Below are 19,403 nucleotides of genomic sequence, written 5' to 3'. Positions count from 1 at the left end.
CTCAGCATCCTGAGTCCTGGCTGAAGCTTTGCTATCTGTCCCTCCTCAGGGCACAGAAATATGCTTTATATATGAGGTCCTCAGAGTGAGGCTCTGTCCCCAATGCCAGGGTGCCCTGGGCAGGTCCCAAACCTTTCTGACCTCACACCTGGGCAGAGACAAAAATTAAAAACTCAGGTTTCTCCTGAGTAAGGGTCAGAAGGTCAGCCATCCAAACGTCCCCTGTGGGAGTTATCACTTGAAGATTTTGCAGAGGGGGAGCTCCCAGCTCAAGATCAAGAGCTGCTTTCCCAGAGCAGCATGACTTGGGCAAAAGCGTCTGTCTGCACCCTCACCTCCTACAGAGATCCTCCCCTTCAGGAGAGGTGATCAAGGCAGATATTCATATGCATGACGGGCCTCCCAGCCCTCAGCTCCCCTAGCCTTTCTGCTTTGCCAATGCCCTCCAGGGCACAGGAAAGTGTGTGGGGAGTGGGAAACAATGGAGGGAGTCGGGGTGGGGACAGAGGAAATATCATTTATAGCAGGAGTCCTTCATCTAAACTGCAAACTGTCCTTTGGAAGAAAAGCAGATAGCCAGACAGTGTGCAGCCAGACGGATGCTGCCTGGGAGACGGAATGCGTAACGTGGCAGCAAAGACACACACACAAGGATGAATACATGCACATGTGTGAACACAGACACACGCACGTGCATGCACACACGCACACGTAACACCCTGCCCCTTCTTCCTTCCCAGGAGGGAGAGAACTCCTCCTATCGTGGGCCCATGTTACCACACCTGGTTTGGGGGCAGCTATGTTTAAGGCCCCAAGAGTGGAGGCAGCTAAGGGCTGGGATGAGGTTGCATAGCCCTGAGTAGAAAACTACCCGGGAGATAGGTAATTACTTGGGAAAAACCTCACAGTTTTACTTTTCTGAGTGACAGGGGCCCCTTCCCTCCTCCCTTCCTTCCAACACTTAAGATGTGAACCAATGTGGCCACAGTCCATGCCGGCAGGGTCCCCTCCTCCGCCCACCCCTCACAAACAAGTAAGGACCAGGGTGGTCTCAGGCATCTGTGTCCTGCTGGCGTCCCTCACAGCTGCTCCCAAAGAGTCAGTGAAGGGCTCTGCTGTTCTCCTGACCCCAGCCCCTCCTCTGCCTCCATGGTCTGGAGCAGCCCCCAAACAATATCCCATCCCCAGGGCCCTTCCCAGGCTGCTGGCTGAACCAGCATGATGGATGGGCTATGGTCCCCAGCAGGACGCAGACTGAGTGACAGGGTGAGAGAAAGGAGATTGACTGCAGTGCAGGGAGAAAAGGGACACTAGGGCATCTAGTCCAGCCCCTGCCCCCAAGCAGGCTTCTCTACAGTCAATGGTTGCGGGCTGGAAGTGGCAATGATCGTGGGGCGGACAGGGGAAGGCCCCTCGGGCTGGGCTGGGAAGAGGCTGAGGAGGGAAGAGAGTGGGGCTGGGCCCTTCCTCTCCCTTTACAGTTCCAGTCTTGACTCTCTGCCCCGGGTTCTGATCTTCTAGCAAACAGTAGGTAAGGTCAAAGGAGAAACACCAAGGCTGGCCCACGTCTCTCTCTAGTTTCTGCTCGGCACTGGAAAACTGCATAATGACAGCAGTAATCCTTAGGGCATCTGGGATTTGTTGAGTGTTTACTATGTGCCTGCCAGGCATCGCTTTAAAATCCTTACATGCAGTGTCTCAATTCATTCTCGTAATAACTCTACCAGTGTCCCCATTATGCAGATGAGGAAACAAAGACAGAACGATCAGGTCCCCTGCATGAAGTCACCTGCCCTGTGAGCGCTGGAAAGTGAAAGGAAAGTGAAGTCGCTCAGTCGTGTCCGACTCTTTGCCACCCCATGAACTGTAGCCTACCAGGCTCCTCTCTCCATGGGATTCTCCAGGCAAGAGTACTGGAGTGGGTTGCCATTTCCTTCTCCAGGGGATCTTCCCAACCCAGGGATCGAACCTGGGTCTCCTGCATTCCAGGCAGACACTTTAACCTCTGAGCCACCAGGGTGAGCGCTGGAGATGGGGTTTAAACTGAGGCAGGAGTGGAGCTCCCAAGTCCAGCCATGCTCTTACGATGCTCACTGCTCTGCCTGGGGCCCCCTATAGATATCTGCTCACTGATGCTTAGGTTCAAGCAGAGCCAGATGGCCCTCCAGTCCCCAGGGCTGGGGGTCAATTCTGCCCTGTGAGGGGAGCTGTAGAGACCTTAGGCTTGCAGCCCCCTCCCGAACACCAGAAACTCCTCTTCTCTCCAGGCTACAAAAACCTGCTCACTTGACCCCCTCCTTCGCTCCCTGTCCCTCCCTCATGCTGCATGATGTCTGCGCAGATATATCCAGTCTTGCAGTGGAGAAAGAGTAACAGGCATCTTTGAGAGAGAGCCTCAAAGATGGTGAATAAGCTCTCCAAACTCTCTGAGCCTCAGCTTCTTCATTCATAAAACCTGGCAGAGTTGTTTTGAGGACACTCTTAACCTATAACTCCTAAGTGCAATACCTGGGGCTTTGGTTCTGCAAAATTGAGCATTTCCTGCCATATCAATAAACAAGGATGTCATAATCAACAGTGATTGCAGCCTTCCAATGTGAGCCAGTGAGCCCGAAGGGAATTCAGGAAGGAGAATACCTTCCATCTAGTAGTTATCAGACTGCAGCCACTCCCTATGGTGAGCCCCAAGGAACTCAGGATGTGAAAACCAGATACTGCCCCCAGATAGCCAAGGTGCATTTCACAGGAATGATTTCAGTGAGTCCAGACTCTTACATCTTCTCATACACAGAAAAACATTAAATTCTTTAACTTGGGTTATCTGGTTTTCTTTAATTAACAGTAAACTTTGGATGTTGCGACTACCTGAACTTCTGCTGCAAAACCTGTATATAACCTGGCTCCTCTCCTCACCTCCTCAGAGCAGTCCTCGCAGGATCACTTGAGATATTGTCTCCTGGGCTAAGTCCTAAAACTTCCCAACAAATAAAACATAACTCTCAACTTTTAGGTTGTGAAGATTTAAAGTTAGCGGTTCCCAACTTTGATTGTATGGTGGACTCATCTGGGAAAATCTGAACAAGGCTGGTGCCCAAGCCCCAGGCCCCATGCCCCAGAGATGGTGATTCAATTGGTCTGGGGTATAGCCTGGGTCCCGGCATATCCAGAGTTCCTGGGTGCAGCCAAAGTACTGTGTGCAAACTCAGTCAAGGGCAGCTGTTGCTGTTGCTGACACCGAGGTCATAGCTCTTCCACGGCAAAGCCAATGAACCACAGCCTGGTTCTGAGTCCCAGGCAGTCTCTTCAGTATCCTCCCAGTCCCCTCACTGCCCTTTTACTGGGTTTGGTCTCTGGGGATCCCGGCTTTTGAAAGCCTTTCACTCTCCCCAGTGGCCTGATGATTGGGCCAGGCTCCTTGTCTACTTCAGAAGGAGAACTATATGCAGGGGGGTGGGTTTCTGCAGGTGATGGATGTGTGCATAGGGGGAAATTCTCCCCCAGCCTGGAGGTCCCAGGAGCCTTCTTGGGAGTAAAGGCAGCAGCAGAGGGGCCTCAGGACACATCAAGACCACCTTAGGGTGCTTCATGAAAGGGCACCCCAAGTCAGCTTTTTGCAGATGACTTTTCCTAATTTTGCAGTTACTTAAAGCAGCCATTGGGATTCCTAGGTGGTGTTAGTGGTAAAGAAGCTGCCTGCCAATGCAGGAGACACAAGAGACTCAAGTTGGATCCCTGGATCGGGAAGATCCCCTGGAGTAGGAAATGGCAACCCACTCCAGTGTTCTTGCCTGGAGAATCCCACGGACAGAGGAGCCTGGCAGGTTATCCAGTCCATGGGTCGCAAAGAGTAGGACACGACCGAGTGACTCACACACACACTTCATCTGGAAGCCCCCAGCCAGCCACTGGGCATCCCTTCCCCTGAGTACCAGTCTCCAGTATCCGCCATGTGAGTGCTTCCTTCTCCAGCTGTTTGGCTGGCCAGCACCGGCCTCTGGGACAGCACTCAGGACTGTGGTTGGCAGTTCCTGGTTTATCTGCGTGCACGGCCCATTGGATTGTAAGGGTGCATGTTGGATTGTAAGGAACCCAGTGGCGGCAGAGGGTCTCTTCGGTTTTCCCGCTAGCACACTGCTGGCACGCAGCAGGTGCTCAGCTAACACACAAATGACTCCCCATGTGGAAAAGGTCACAGATCAGTCCACACATGCAGCGACGTTAAGACGCACAGAAGGCCCTCGAGAGAGGTGGGGGAAGAGAGTGACGCATGGGAGCCAGAGGGGATCAGGCAGCTTGAGTGTGTGCTGACCTGGTGACTGAGGTCAGAGCTCAAGAGGGCAGGGGTCAACGTGCCGTGCTTAGCTGGACGAAGCCCCTGACGGGCAAGGCAGCTGGCACACTGAATCCCCATTGAATGGAAGGATGCGTCTCTCGCCAAGAGAACAGAGTGGGAGGGCTGGGCTGGACACCCCAGCTGTGAAGCTCCAAGTTAGTGTCGGGCTGAGACTCCCAGGTTCGGGAGTGCCGGCCTCGCTCCCCGTGCTGTACCCCCTTCACTCATCAATTTCTCCCCCCACCCCCTTCCCCCAGCGGGCCTGCAGGCCTGGGCTCCCCAGGCCCGGGACCGCCGGGTACCTGATATGAACTGTGCTGTCCTGGATACCAACCAGGGCTCTGAGCCTGGGCTCCCGGATTTCTTGGACCCGTGAAATCTGAGGGTGGCCAACATTTTATTTTGCTACGGATGTTTTCTAAAAAAGTTTTCATCCATCATTTCATGAAAGAAAGGACAATTCAATGCCAAGATAGTAGGAAGGATGCAGTCTGAGAATAGTGGCCAGTCCTTTCCGGACAGGGCAGCTGGCAACCGCTCAAATCATAAAGCTTGCCGGTGTGGCTTGCAGTGTAGACCAGCTTCGGTTTGAGGCTCGGCACCAGGGAACCGCTCAACGAAGGCTCTCCCGGCTGGTGCGCATGCAGGGGCCTGCGTGGTCCTTGTGCCTAACGGGCCCCCTGCCAGTCCCTGTTCCGGGCCGAGGCGCTGAGCGGCCTTTCAGACCCAGGAAAGGAGAGCCAGGGCCGCGAGTGCATCAGTCACTAAGGGGTGAGGACACAGGATAGGAGAAGGTCAACCAGGCAGAAAGCAGAAGACCCTTTGTAACGTGGGGTGCGCTGGGAAGGTGGGCCCGAGCCGTGGGGCAGGATGCACTCAGCAAAGTTCCCCACTTTCCAACGCTGCCCCAGCTGGCTCTGGTTCCCCAAATCAGGTAGCGGGGTGGCCAATGGCTGGCAGGGGCGGGGGTGCGGGCGGGCAGGCAGCAGCTGCCCTGGGCCCCAGGCGCCGGGCATTCCTCCTCTAAGCTCCCCACGCGTCCCCAGCCCCGTTTATAAGGCACAGGGAGCCAAGAAGTCTGTGTGGCCCCGCCAACTCAGCCAGGAGGCCCCAAGAGAGAACCCAAGCCCTGGAGTGAGGGGGAGCCGGCCTCCCCTGCCAGCCCCAGAGCCCCTGGCATCTGACCTGCAGCCTCTGGGTGCCCCGTGGGCTTGGTATCCAGCCAAGGAAGGGGAGAGCTGAATGCCGAGAGGGCTGTGGGGGTGGGTGGCACTCACGCCCCCCGGGTGCTCGCTGCACGCTTTAAATAGCTCAGCTTCTCTCAGCCTAGCAGTGCTGTCGGCCCTCCCTGCCAGCTCCTTCTCGTACTTTCCACACCAGGGACGGCTGAACTCCAGGTCAGAATGGGGAGGGGGTGAGGGGACACAGTGACCCGGCTTCTGCGGGGTCAGCATATGTTAGGAAAGACACGCAAAGCTCCCCCTCGCCCCTCTACGACTGGTTGGACTTTATCCTCCAGGCTAGGTGAACGCCCTGTGCCCCTGATGGGGTGAGGGCTTCACACAGCCCTGCCTTCTCCTGGGAGAAGTGGGTGCCCAACCCAGACCACCTTCCATCTTGGCAAACCTGTGACTGGCACCAGCATTTGCCGAGAGCCTCTGCCGCCTCCCTGCCTGCCCTGGGGCCCGTTCCCACAGGGCCCACCCTTGGCAGGGGGCCACGGACCGCCAAGCGCCCTCCCCTCTGCCTCTCCCCACCAGTTTTCTCCCGCCCAGCCTCTGCTCAGCAGCTCCAGCATTCAAAAACCAGTCTGACCCCTTTACGGTTTACAAACTGTCTTCACATCCTTATTTCATAAGAGCTTTCCGACCACCCGGAGCAACGTGCAGGGCAGATATAAAAATAATCCCCATTTTACAGCCAATAAGACCGAGAGCTAGAAATATGAGGGGAGGTATCCAAGTTCATATGTCAAAGTACTGATATAATCAAGACCGAAAGCCAGGCCTTAAACCGTTCACAGTGCGAGAATGTTCCCTCATGCTGCGCCCCCTCCCGCACTCTTTGGCAAGAGGGGACAGAGGGACATCGACAGGAACACAGGACAAGGGGGAGGGGAGGGCAGGGCCACATGTCTTGTCTCCCAGGCCCTGAACCCTGCTGCTGGCTCCATAGGTCACTTTCACAACCCAGGACAAAAATCTCACTAGATACGGCCTCAGACCGCCTGGCTCCAGCCACCCTGGCCGGCAGACGCAGACGCACACAGACACACAGAGAACGGGCTGTTATCTGTCCCCTCCAGCCCATTTCCTACACTTCTCACACAGCAGATTTCTTCCAGCCTGGCCGCCTCTCCCAGTCACCACCCACAGCCGCGGGCCCCTGGGGCCCGGCCAAGTCCCCTAGACGGTGACGCCGAGTCCCTGCTATCAGACAGTCGCCTCTGCCCTCCAGCCGCCGCCCCCAGAGTTCCCTGGAAATGTCCCTTCTGCAGGCCCGGCCCCCGCTGCGACGCACGGCTTTTGTCTGCACACACAGCTGACTTGTGTTTGCAGGGACAGACAGGGGCTGGCGCTAGGGCCAGAGCCAGGAGGCGCTGGGAGGGTAGAGCAGACAGGAGGGGGAAAAACAGAGAGTCCACTGAACAAAATTGCTGCAAGTGAGGACTTCAGGGTCATTTGGGAACCTGAAAACAAGAATAGGGGCTTGCAAAGCCAGAAGCTCCTCGAGGGCAGGGCTGGGGGGCTTTACAAACATTGGCTGTCTGGCCCAAGGATGTGAGAGCTGTGCCAGCCAGAAAGAGTGGGATGGGACCGGGTCGGGGCGGCACTCTGCCCTCTAGGAACACACAGGGGGCTCTACAGCTTGCCAGGCTCCTCCGTCCATGGGATTCTTCAGGCAAGAATACTGGAGTGGGTTGCGATGCCTTCCTCCAGGGGATCTTTCCGACCCAGGGATCGAACCCGTGTCTCTGGCATCTCCTGCACTGGCAGGCGGATCCTTTATCACCATGCCGCCTGGGAAGTCCCTACAGATGCTTGCCCTCAGAGTTCTCGTTCCCACCAGCTCTCAAGAAGGCTGCCTCTTTTGTTGGGGCTAGCGGGAGAGGAAGCACGGGGGAGCTGGTGCCAGGTGCCAATCTGCCGTGTTTTTGAACTTCTCTTTATCAGGCAGAGGAGCCGCGATGTCTGTACAGGCTGTACAAGTCTGCAGGGAAAGGATGCTCACGAACCCCAGGCCACAGAGGCCCACGTGGGAATGAGCTGTATTAAGTGTCGCTCGCCTTTCCGTAGCCCCTCGCCTTCCGACCTTTTAGGTTTTGAACTCTGGGCTACTTAACCTGATTCTGAAATGAAGCTGCAGCTGCTGAAATGTATAGGGGTCACTGTAAATCAAGCTGTATAGGGGGAGTTTTTAAAAAAAGAAAAAAGGTCAGGCATGGTGGTAGCAGCGAAGGTTTTTTCACAGTGTGGCTCCTTCTCCGGGGTGACACTCTGGGCTGGGTGCCGGGGAAACCTTAGAAGGGCTCCTTTGGGATTGAGCAACCTGACTGCCTCGGCTCACACCCCAGGGTCCTCACTGCTTAATAATCTAGAGCTTTAGCAACAAGGCTGCATGTAGGCGCGCACTCTGTCTTCTGCCTTCTCACTTTGCCAGCCTGAAGGGTCTTCCTCTCAGGCTGGGCGGGGTGGGGGTGGGGCGGGTGGTGGTACACCCATTAGAAGTGCTGCCACCCCTCCCTCTGGTCTAGAGAGGTGATGGAGGCACGAAGCCTCATCTGAGACATGATCTACTTCCTTGGGCTCTCGTGGCTGCAGCCTGTCACGGGAAACTCAAGCTGCCCTTGACCACAGGGCTGCACACAGACACGTGCTCCCCAGAGGCCCAGGTGTCCAGGACACCAGCGGTGCCCACTCATCAGGATCCACTATGACCCTGGGCTGCAGCCTCCAGCCCCTGGGGCCGCAAAGTGGAGCAAATCAAACCAAAGGGAGTTCTCTTTGACCTTTTTCATGAATCGTGAGGGTGACTGGCTGGAGACCAGGGGGTGGGATGGCCACAGAGGAGAAGTGGAGGCCGGCTGGGGACAGCCTGGTGGACAGGGACACCCCTTTACACCCAGCCCCCCCGCGACAGGCAGGGGACAGCAGGCCCGGGGCGCCCACTGAGCTCTGGCCTGGAAACTGTCTCCAGATTCTTTCAGCCATTAGACGACTATGGGGAGATCACCCAGGTCCCTGTTCAGCCTGCAGGGAAGGAGGCTCTGATCAGGTCATCTAAAGGGCATTCTCTCATCTCGCTTCCCCCTCGCCACCTGCCTTCTGTTCCAGACCCACTACCTGGCCGCCCCAGCGCCGCTGATGCAACACCCATCTGGCCCACAGGGGCCCGCAGGCAGCAGCGTGCTCTGCGGAGGGTACGGGGCACCGGGTGACTGGGGTCCAGCGCCGCTCCTGTCACTGGCTGTGTGACGTCAGGCGCGTGTTACCTAAGCTTTCTGGCACTTCCTTTACCCATGCGTAGAATGGGACTAATAACGCCCACCTTGCAAAGGTATCCTGGTGGGCACATAGGGCTCACGGTGTCTGCACACAGACAGTGCACAATAAATGCCTGGAGGGTGACTGCCTGGCTGAGACGGAGGAGGAAACAGGGCTCTCAGATAAGACACCTGACAGCAACCTTCGGACACTATGCCAGCCTGTCTCAGAGACCTGGAAGGGAGCTTCCAGAGGTTTCTTGTCTCAGGGATGGGGGCCCACTGGGCCTGGAAATTGCTGGAAGGTAGCTTTGCAGCAGAGGCACCATCCCGTTGTGACTTAAATGGTTAAATCTTAAATGGTTTAGTTTAAATCTCTGGATGTGAGAGTTGGACTATAAAGAAAGCTGAGTGCCGAAGAATTGATGCTTTTGGGTTGCAGTGTTGGAGAAGACTCTTGAGAGTCCCTTGGACTGGAAGGAGATCCAACCAGTCCATCCTAAAGGAGATCAGTCCTGGGTGTTCATTGGAAGGAAGGACTGATGCTGAAGCTGAAACTTTTGGATTGCAGTGTTGGAGAAGACTCTTGAGAGTCCCTTGGACTGTAAGGAGATCCAACCAGTCCATCCTAAAGGAGATCAGTCCTGGGTGTTCATTGGAAGGAAGGACTGATGCTGAAGCTGAAACTCCAATACTTTGGCCATCTGATGCGAAGAACTGACTCATTTGAAAAGACCCTAATGCTGGGAGAGATTGAAGGCGGGAGGAGAAGGGAATGACAGAGGATGAGATGGTTGGATGGCATCACCGACTCAATGGACATGAGTTTGAGTGCACTCTGGGAATTGGTGATGGACAGGGAGGCCTGACATGCTGCAGTCCATGGGGTCTCAAAGAGTCGGACACGACTGAGCGACTGAACTGCCCTGTGGGGCAAAGCTCAGGAGGCCAAGATGCTGGGGTGGACTGGGAGGGGTCTGCAGGCAGGTGAGGCCCGCCTTGCGCACTGGTGCTCCCTGCAGGCTGTTTGGCCCACCGGGTGGCCAATGACTCCAGACATTCAACCGGTGGGCTGGAGCGGCCATGACTGGAGACCCCTGCCGGCAGGGAGCGTCTGCTCCTCACTGGTGAACCCACGGGTGGCGGTGGGCAATAACAGGCACCGTGTGTATGCCCCATATGTCTGCTTTCGATTAACAAAGAGGTGAAAGGGACCTTTGAAATTACTTCTAATCTCCCAATTTTATGGGTGAGGAAGCCACGGGAAGGGCGGGAGGGCTGGCCTGCCATCATCCAGCTAGAGAAGGGCAGGGCTGGAGTGAGAGTCCGGGAGGCTGCAGTCCAGGCGCCTTCTGCACGGCACCTTCGAGTCCCCCACCTCTGAGCAGCGCCCCATCTTCTCTTCCCACCGCTAATCTGCACTCAAGTTTCCCAGGCTCTCTCTGGTCCTGGACCCGCATGCACGCAACCTCCATGACCCCAGGGCACCCGCGGGGCGTGGGAGTAGAGAAGGCGGAGACATGAGCCCTGCCTCGGTGGGGAGACTGACCACGCCTCTGGACCACATGAGGACACAGGCCTGGAGCCAGGCACGATGCCGGCTTCAGACTTTCTGTCTCCTGCTGTACCCCTCGAGGCAGGCCAGAAAAAAAGTGTGCCTGGGGGAGGAGGGATGGGGCAGAAGCAGAGCAGGGTTGCTTTGTGAACCTGTCCAGCCCCAGGCATCACAGGTAGCCCTGCCTCTGGTTCCCCGCAGGCTGTAAGGCTGGAGGAAGGGGCAACACTGGCTTTTCTCAAGGCTCAGAAGATAAAGAATCCACCTGCAAGGTAGGAGACCCGGGTTCAATCCCTCAGTCAGGAAGAATCCCTGGAGAAGGGATTGGCTACCCACTCCAGTATTCTTCCCTGGAGAATTCCATGGACAGAGGAGCCTGGCGGGCTACAGTCCATGGAGTCGTGAAAGAGTTGGACACAGCTGAGCGACTAACAAAAAATACGATGTCACCAGTACTAAGTGCATGGGTGTGTGTGGTTAAGTGCATGGGCAGCATCTCTACACGGCTCTTGGAGGCAGCTGATCCATAGTGAGGGGCTGAGTGTGTCACTCCAGGTGGGCAGCTGGGACCTGACCTCTCCCATGAGGTACTGGACTGGTCCAGAAAGACAGTGTCTCTCGGCCTCGCGTGCCAGGCCCCATACTATCTGCCTCAGTGAAACCTTGACCCCTGGGGGCCCCCAGCAGCCTGGCCCAGGGCCCCGGATGGTGTGGCGCTCCCTGCCTCCGGTCCCAGACCGACTGGGGCCCAAAGCTGGCAGGGAGCTCCCTAATCTGAAGGCAGAAGCTTTAGTTCTGGATTAAAACAGCCTTGGCCTGAGAGGGTGACCAGTGAGTGCCAGCAAATGACTGGGCCCCTGTGGTGACTGTGACCTGGGGTCACGGCCTGGCTGGGCAGCTTTACCTCAGGGCTCGCTGACACTTGCAGAGCCCCCTGCTGCTGCCTGGGCAGCCTTGGCCAGGCTGACAGTGCACGACTGCTACCCCACCGCGCTCTCCTGCACAATCATGCCCACTGCCCCCCACTTGGCTGCTCCCACCCTCAAGCCTTTGCTTTGGCTCCTTCCTCCTACTTTCCTCGGTCCACCCAAATCCAGCCTTTCCTTTCATGCCACCTCCTCCAGGAAGTCTTCCCCAGACACCAGCACTTAAAGGGCTTGCCCCCTCCTCTGATTTTCCTAAATTGTTCTCTGGTTGAGCTGGCTTTGCCCTTCCATCAGGCCTCTAAATATCTGATGGAGGCCAGAGGCTCCTGCTTTACTGGGGATTTAACAGTGTTAGGCACTCACACCCAGCAGGGCTTCAACACCAATCTCAGGACCTCCATGCAAGCTTTCATTGTGGACAGATCCTGAGCTATCTGCACTACTACAGTCTGAACCCTAAACTGTAGCATGACCTGGGGGCCCTGGGCTTGTGGAAGAAAGCCTGTGTGGGGCCTCTCCTAGGAACCTTGACTGAATGGGATTCATCAAGGGCAAAAGGAAAAACATGATTTTGTGAAATTCAGAAATTCCTGTTGGAGGAGGAGCCTTAAGAGGACACGGACAAAATGGGATGTGTGTCAGTGGATTTAAACAGTGATTATGTCTGTGGGATAAACAGGTGTTAGGGAGCAGGTATGATTACCCTCACTTCATGGAAGAGTAAGTGGAGGGCAGCTAGGACTGACTGAGAGGTGTGCCCAAAGTCACCAGCTGACGCACCAGAACCAGGGTCAGGAGGTAGGTGTTGGACTCTGGGCTTTGTCAACGATTCCTTATGCAACACGGCAGGACGTCATCAAGGGCAAGTTTCTGGAGCCTGCAGGCTGAATTCCAGGTGACTCTGATTCTAAGTCCACATCAGAGATACTATTCCAATCAGACTTTTTTCAACACCCAGAGTAATGCAGTGACTGCTGTCTGATGGGGTCAATGGGGAGTGTGGAGCTCCGATGTGCATGCAGCTGCCCAGGAATGCACTGAGTCCAATTATAGAGAGATATTCCTAAGCTTTAGCTGGAGCCCAGCCATCCCCAAACACCACCCAAGCCCGCCATCCTTTGGTATTGCCCCTGCTCGGCGGCCAAGCTGGATGGCAGTGCATGGCAGCAGCGTGGTGGTCCTCTGGGCTCCCTCTGCTTAGTGGTCCTCTGGGACATTATTTGATCCAAGCTGCACTGTCAAGAGTGGGATGATTTGGGAGCAAGGGGCTTCCTGAAGGGGATGAGCTGAACAGCCATCCCTGGCAGGCAGGGGGCTGCAGGGCACTGCTCCTGGCTGGACATACCTGTCTCCATGTTTCCAAGTGACCTGAAGCTTCTTTCCCTCTGTGAACTGGGATCTCAAAGGCCACCCAAGGGTCAAGTGAAGCTGGTTCCCTGCAGGTCACAGCCTACTCCCCCAAAGGGGGCCCACCTTCTTCCCAGCACTGCCGGCCAGAACTAGGGTTGAGGAGGGGCCAGGAGGGGCTGGCACTGCTGTTCCTTGAAGACTCAGCATGCTGGGTGGGAGGCAACAAGGGATGGAGATTCTGGGTGTGCAGAGAGCCCCAATTCTGAACTTCGGGCTCCGAGGGAAGACTCCCTATGCTGATGGTTCTCAGGCTGCAGCAAGAGCTCCGAGCTGGAAGGTGACCTCAAGGAGCCATACAGCCCAGCCCCTGCTTCCTGCCTGAGGGTCACACAACCTCTCTGGGACAGACAGGCCACCTGACAGGGACAGGTCTGGAGCAAGAAGAAACTAGGGGACTTCCCTGGTGACTCAGTGGTGGAGAATTCATTTGCCAGTGCAGGAGGCATGGGTTAGATCCCCATCCCCGATCTGGGACAATCCCAGATGCAGCGAAGCCACTCAGCCCATGGGCCACAACTATTGAGCTGTGCTCTAGAGCCCGGGAGCCGCAACTGCTGAAGCCCCTGAGCCCCAGAGCCTGCGCTCCACAACAAGAGAAGCCGGAGCGACAAGAAGCCCATAAGTGGAGGCAGCCCCCGCTCTCTGCAGCTGGAGAAAAGCCGAGCAGCAACGAAGACGGGTTGGATCAGTCACAGGATGCCAATCGGCTAAGGAGTAACTGAAGAACAGGTGAGCCCCCACCTGCGTCCTTGCATCACACTCTGCACCCCGGGATGCCTGGTGACCTCTGTCCACTTAAATGGATCCCTTCTTTTATCTTCTAGTGGAGATGGAACCCAGCCACCCTGAAAGCAATGAGTTCAAGACAAGTGTGCCACCCTTGCTGGCTGCTTAAAAAGTTTCCATCCCCCAACCCTCTCTGCCCCACCCCACACTCACTAACTTCCAATAAATCACTCTGCCTCATGCCAGGCGTCCAGAGCACCGCCAGGGCACATGGGTATGGGCAGAGAAAGTGAGGGAGAGGTATCCACAGCAGTGTGGATGGGGCATCCAGACAAGGGTCAGAGGCACAAGAGGTGAGTCCTGTTCATCCTCCCCGCAGGTGGCCAGGAGTCCATGCGTTTGGTGCCTGCTTTGAAGCCAAGGCTGTGGGCCTTTGGCTGGGAAGCTTCAGTTCAGAGATGCCCCCTGATTTACCTGGGCGGCTCCTGGAGACTCTTGTGCCACGCCAGGCAGAAGGAAGAGGGGTACATCTCCCACGTCAGCCTACTGTCCCGCTGCTAGCAACTCTAGATTCCAGCTCCTGAGTGATGCGGGCAGTGGCCAAATGCTACCGTTCTGCCTACCTAGGGCTGGGAGCAGGTCCCTGGAGGAGAAGGAATGAGGCCTGCCACCGCAGTTTGAATCTTTGAGGGGCAGGTCCGAATCAGTGTGTGCTTTCCTTATGAAAGCGACAACCACGGTCACTTAAAACCCCTGGTCCTCTATCTACCAGATTTCCAACCATGACACCGTATAACCCAGCATCCAGATCTTCCTAAAGCAGGGCTTTTGTTAACCTCCCTGGGCTTCTAGTCTCTCACCTATGATATGAGTGGGTTGGATGGATAATCTATAGATCCTTCAAGTCTATACTGTTCTATGATTTTTAATCTTAGGACGTCATGGCTCAACAGTGGCTCCCGAGTTCCACTTCATAAAGTCCAAAGCCTTCTGTTCCATCTTACAGACTTCCTCTGACTCTCCACTTAACACCCTGACCCTGGATTCCAAGTAAGGCAGTATCCTCACTGTCCTTTACTTGGGTCTTGGTTCATACATTCTCTCCATGAAAAACAGCCTCTGGAACACAGTTAGCGAGTTCCTAAAAAGTTCTATGTAGAATTTTCACAGAATCCAGCAATTCCACGTCTAGATACACATACCCAACATAACTGAAAGCAAGGGCATAAACAGATACATGTATGTGGCATGTTCATGGTGACATAATTCACAACAGCCTGAAGGTGAAACAACCCAAGGGGCCATCCGTGATGGATGAACGAACAGATAAATAAAATGCGGTCCATCCATACCATGCAATAGTATCCAGCCACGAAAAGGAAGGAAAATCTGACATGAGCTACCACATGAACGGATCTTGAAGCCATGATGCTAAGTGAGATGAGCCAGACTCAAAAGGACCACTGTGCGGTTTCCACTTACACGCGTAAAGCACAGAGCTGAGAACTCACAGAGACAGAAGGGAGAGGGGGTAGAGGGGGCTGGGAGGTGACTGTAAGGAGGGATGGGACTTCTGACTGGGACGAAGAGAGGTTTCTGGGTGGTTGCTGGGAGTGCAGTGCAGAGCTGCGGTTGCACTAGACACACGCACTTAAAAATGGTTAAGCTGGCCGATTTCATGTTGCATGTATCTTATTACAAGACAAAGCCAAACCAAAACACCAAGCCCAGCAAGACCTGCTCCCCTCGCCTTCACCTCCCGTGAGTCTAGGGCTCGTGTCTTGGGCTGACCTCCGCGCTCCGCCAGCAAGTACAGGGAACATCGGTCTCCCTGGGGACACTGAGGACCTTGGGTCTGGAGAAGGACCTTGGGCAATCGCTCAGGATGACTTGCTTCTCTTTGAAAGAATGATCCTCTGTCCGCTTCCTGCCCAGGGCCCACCGCTCTCCCTTCTGTGGGGGCTGGGAGCCTTCTCCCCAGGGAGCCGGGGACGGGGCGGTTAGCGGTTACATAACCTGCAGGGAGATTTGTTTCCATCGGCCCAGGCGGTGCCAGCTTTCCAGCGGCGGCCGCGGCAGGTAGAGGCGCCCTGTCTGGGCCGGGCAGGGCAGCGATGCGGCGATCTGGATGGCTTAGCATAGCTCAGATTCCCGGCGGCGGCTGGGGGCCGGCTGCTCACTGAGCTGCTGTCTCCTTGCTGGCCTGGCTCTGGGGTGGAGTCCGGGAGGAGGAGCTGGGGGTGAGCTGCCAGCCGGCCAGGGGTGACCCTCTGGGGCCCGGGACACCCGAGCTGCCTTCTCCGATAACCCACTTATCTGCAGGGCCTGCCTCAGCGTGGCAGCTTCAGACAGGGGGAGTGTCCGGCCAAGTCCCATCAGGGGATTTAGCAGGGAAAACGAAGCCTGGGTCGGGGGTGAGGGTGTGCAGGGAAGAGAACACGGCCTGGCAAGGGACACGGGTGATGGGGAAATAATTCCTGACCCCAGGAACGCTCCTCGGCCCAGAGACAGGAGAGCGGGAGCAGGACCTCCGGTGTCCCAGCACCTGCCCACCAGGGCACCTTCGTCCTCATGGGCAGAGGCTCCTGAAAGCAGCCCTTTGATGCTGGCTGAAACCTGCCATGGGTGGACTTGGTGGGACCTTGCCTCTGAGATGAGAAAACCTCAACTGGCAGGCTGCTGTCCTTTCCTCTGCTTATTTTCAGATTAAAAAAAAAATCAAAATGCTTTTTTTTCCTGTTTGTATCATAGGCTGCCTCTGTCCCGCAGGGCATAATGAAGTTCTAGAAGGGAGCCTTAGATTTAGCCCTTTCAGAAGCCACTATGCCCATACTGAGTCAGAAAAACTGGCTTTGAGACACCCCAGCTGGATCCTTGAATAAAACTCAGACTTTGGGACAGTGCCCCCAGTGACACAAACTAGGGGGAGACGAGAAGGGAGGGCGCATTCACAGAGATGACACACGTGTGGGCCCTGCTGAGTGGCGGTACACAGGAGGTGCTCCAGAAGTGCTTGTTGAGAGGAAGACGTGAGGATGGGAAGCAAGAAGGTAAAAGTTTACTCGTTGCAAAGCAAGTGTGGGCAACAAGGCTGGCCAGAGGCATGGCCAGTCCCTGTTCTGGTTCTGGTCCGGTGGGCGAAGAGCCTGGGTACCAGGCAGGTGCTGTTGTCCCCAGTGGGGGAGCTGTGCCCGCCACAGACTCTTATGCAGGTCAAGCTCCAAAGACAGGACATGTGAGGCCAGCCTGCCGGTGCCCACTGTCGGGCAAGGTGTGTGCTACCTCTGCCTGGCCGGTGCAGGGTGCCGACAACTCTCAGGGTGCCATCGGAACAACAGTCTTTTTAGAAAAAAGACAGAAGGGAATGTGGGCGAGAAGGGAATGGCTAGCCACTCCAGTATTCTTGCCAGGAGAATTCCACGGACAGACTGTAGTCCACGGGGTCGCAAAGAGTCGGACATGACTGAGTGATTAACACAGTAACAAAGTCACCTTCCATGACTGACCCGCGGAGAGAGCGCTCGCGTTGCCTGCTAGCCTTTCGCTTTCTCCCTCCTGATTTTTTGCAACCGGAGGAGGGGCACTCGGGTGGGTACAGCTCAGGGCTTTGCTCAGGCTCTGGAATGCACAGAACAATGTGCTTCTCTCCCTGGGTATGCCTGGCTTGGGCCAACAGTAAAATTAGTTTACATGCCTGGAGTGCACGTCGGCTCAGCAGTGGGTGTGCAGGGGCAAGGGTGGAGCTCCGGGCCTAGGAAGAGGGTGTAAGGGGAGAGCCCGCCACAGGAAGAACGGCTGTGTGCTTCATCTGGATAAAGCAGATGGAGGCAAGGAGGTGTTTCCTTGGATACCCTCGGCCCTCCACTGGCCTGGAAAACCCAGAGACTCGGACAGCACTGGAAATCCGGTGGGACAGCTTCTAGGAGCACCGATTTTGAAATCCCCACTGACAGCTTCAAGAGATGGATTCCTGATTTCCCCAACTTTCTGACCCTTATATCCTATTTAGGGGGGTGGTCTGGGAGCCCAGGGTCTTCCCTGGTGGCTCAGACAATAAAGAATCTGCCTGTAATGCAGGAGACCCAGGTTTGATCCCTGGGTTGGGAAGATACCCTAGAGAAAGGAATGGCCACTCACTCCAATATTCTTGCTCAGAGAATCCCCATGAACAGAGGAGCCTGGCAAACTACAGTCCATGGGGTTGCAAAGAGTCAGACACAACTGAGTGAGTAACATTTTCATAGGAGCCAAGAGCTTGGGGTGCTGGACTGACCACCCCCATTCAGCCCCATGACTTGGTAGCCTCACTGAGTCACTGTCCTGTTCCACACACATGGGGGATGGATCCTGCCCTGGAAGCCACCCTGGGGAGAGAATCTCCAGGTTCACACAGAGGAAAGTGCTCAGAAGAGCTGAGAAGCCTGTCTCGCACCAGGAGCTCTGGTACCTAAGACTGATGGCCCTGTGCCTCCCTTCCCCAGGCACTTGCTGAGCATCCACTGTGTACCAGTCATGGTGCCAGGAGCCGGGGACCAAGCATCACACAGCCAGGATTCCTGCCCTCGAGGAACTTACAACTCAGCTGGGAACTTACAACTCAGCTTACAACTCTGGTTAGAACTCTAAGAATCAATGTTGGTCCTTCTCCCTCCCTCCAAAAAAGACTGGGATTGAGAACTCCACATTTTGGGAAAAGAGGAACAACTTTTGATTTTTCTGATACCTCGAGATAACCAGGAGAGAAGGAGGTTCCTTATTATGGAATGGCCCAGTGCCTCTGCCCAAGCCAGCAAGCATGGGACTAAGACCAGGAGGCAGAGATGGGAGAAATGGGGTATAAGTGGGATGAATGAATCACCTAAGTCTTGAAGATGCAGCTTATATTTTGATTTACTGATGGGGCAGCCAGACCAGAAAGTCTTGAGTGCCCCAGTTAAAATTACTCCCAGAGACCCTTCAGAGGCCCCACAGAACCCCTGTCACCACCTGATTGAGTTTCTGTGTGTCAAAAGCCCCAAACGTGATGCTTAATGGTGACCCAGCCAGAAGCTCTGCAGAACTTATCCATTTTCTAGCTCCAGGTCAGCTTTTTAAGAGGCTGTCTTCTAGAAGTTGCTGGCAGAGAGCAATTTATTTTGAAACCTGGTCACACTCCAGATTCTGATTTTGCCTTGTCTTTTCACAACAGCCCTGCTGTGTTTACGACTTGGTGAGATGAGGTTTTTCTTTTTTGCTTTCCTTCAAAAAAAGGTATCGCCTCCTTCTGTTAGATGTGTTGTTGACAACGGTTGCTAGGGAGAGCAGGGTTCAGTTACAGACACACTGATGCCGGCTCTAATAATACTTTGCTCTGCATAGCTCAGATGCAGACACCTCTTGGCTAAACAGGGCACACACATTTCAACAGAGGAGGGCTTGAACTGATACTGCCCAAGCATATCTCAGCAAAGGAGCACTCTCTGAGCCCGAGCGGAAGGTCCAGGGTGGTGACGGGGCAGTGCTGGGCGGCGGGGGCTCAGGCCTCCAATTCCTGTCATTCCAAAGGTCCCATAAAAAGAGGCTCGCTCATTCTTCACCTCGCAGTGACACCAGAGCCCCCCGCCCTCTCTTGGTACCATGATGATTCCTTGGTAAAGATCGGGGCGGAGTCCTGGTGACTTCCGTAGCCCAGGGGTTATGGGCCGCCCACATTCTCCTAGGAGTCAGAATCCCTCAGTGCACATCTTCTCATGGGTGTGGGACCTTGTGATCAAGCAGCGTGGGAGCCAGGTGGGAAGGGGTTGGGCAAGGGACACGAATCGCCTCCTTAGCTTTACTGATGGCAGAGCCTAGCAGCCCCGGGGGGGTTGAAGAGGGAGGCCCTTTTCCTAAAACATGTGATAGGTGCTTCCACAAGAGAAAGGAAAAGGACCCGGGGGATGGAGCTGAGAGCAGAGAGAAACACGCCCGCGGGAGGGGAGAGGCCGCCCC

The 19,403-nt window shown here is 55.5% G+C and overlaps 1 protein-coding gene and 1 non-coding gene across 3 annotated transcripts in view; both read right to left on the bottom strand.

The window, feature by feature from the left end:
• CTIF (cap binding complex dependent translation initiation factor) overlaps positions 1-19,403 on the bottom strand; it is a 290,261-nt gene that overhangs the window by 78,971 nt on the left and 191,887 nt on the right. The gene's annotated exons all lie outside the window — the stretch shown is intronic.
• TRNAS-GGA (transfer RNA serine (anticodon GGA)) lies at positions 1,949-2,020 on the bottom strand. The gene has a single exon. It is a non-coding gene; the product is annotated as a tRNA-Ser (tRNA).

This window comes from Capricornis sumatraensis, chromosome 21, assembly GCF_032405125.1.
Source record: "Capricornis sumatraensis isolate serow.1 chromosome 21, serow.2, whole genome shotgun sequence".
Taxonomy (NCBI): domain Eukaryota; kingdom Metazoa; phylum Chordata; class Mammalia; order Artiodactyla; family Bovidae; genus Capricornis; species Capricornis sumatraensis.
The sequence above is the reverse complement of the archived record's forward strand: the minus strand, read 5'-3'. Positions and strand labels throughout refer to the sequence as shown.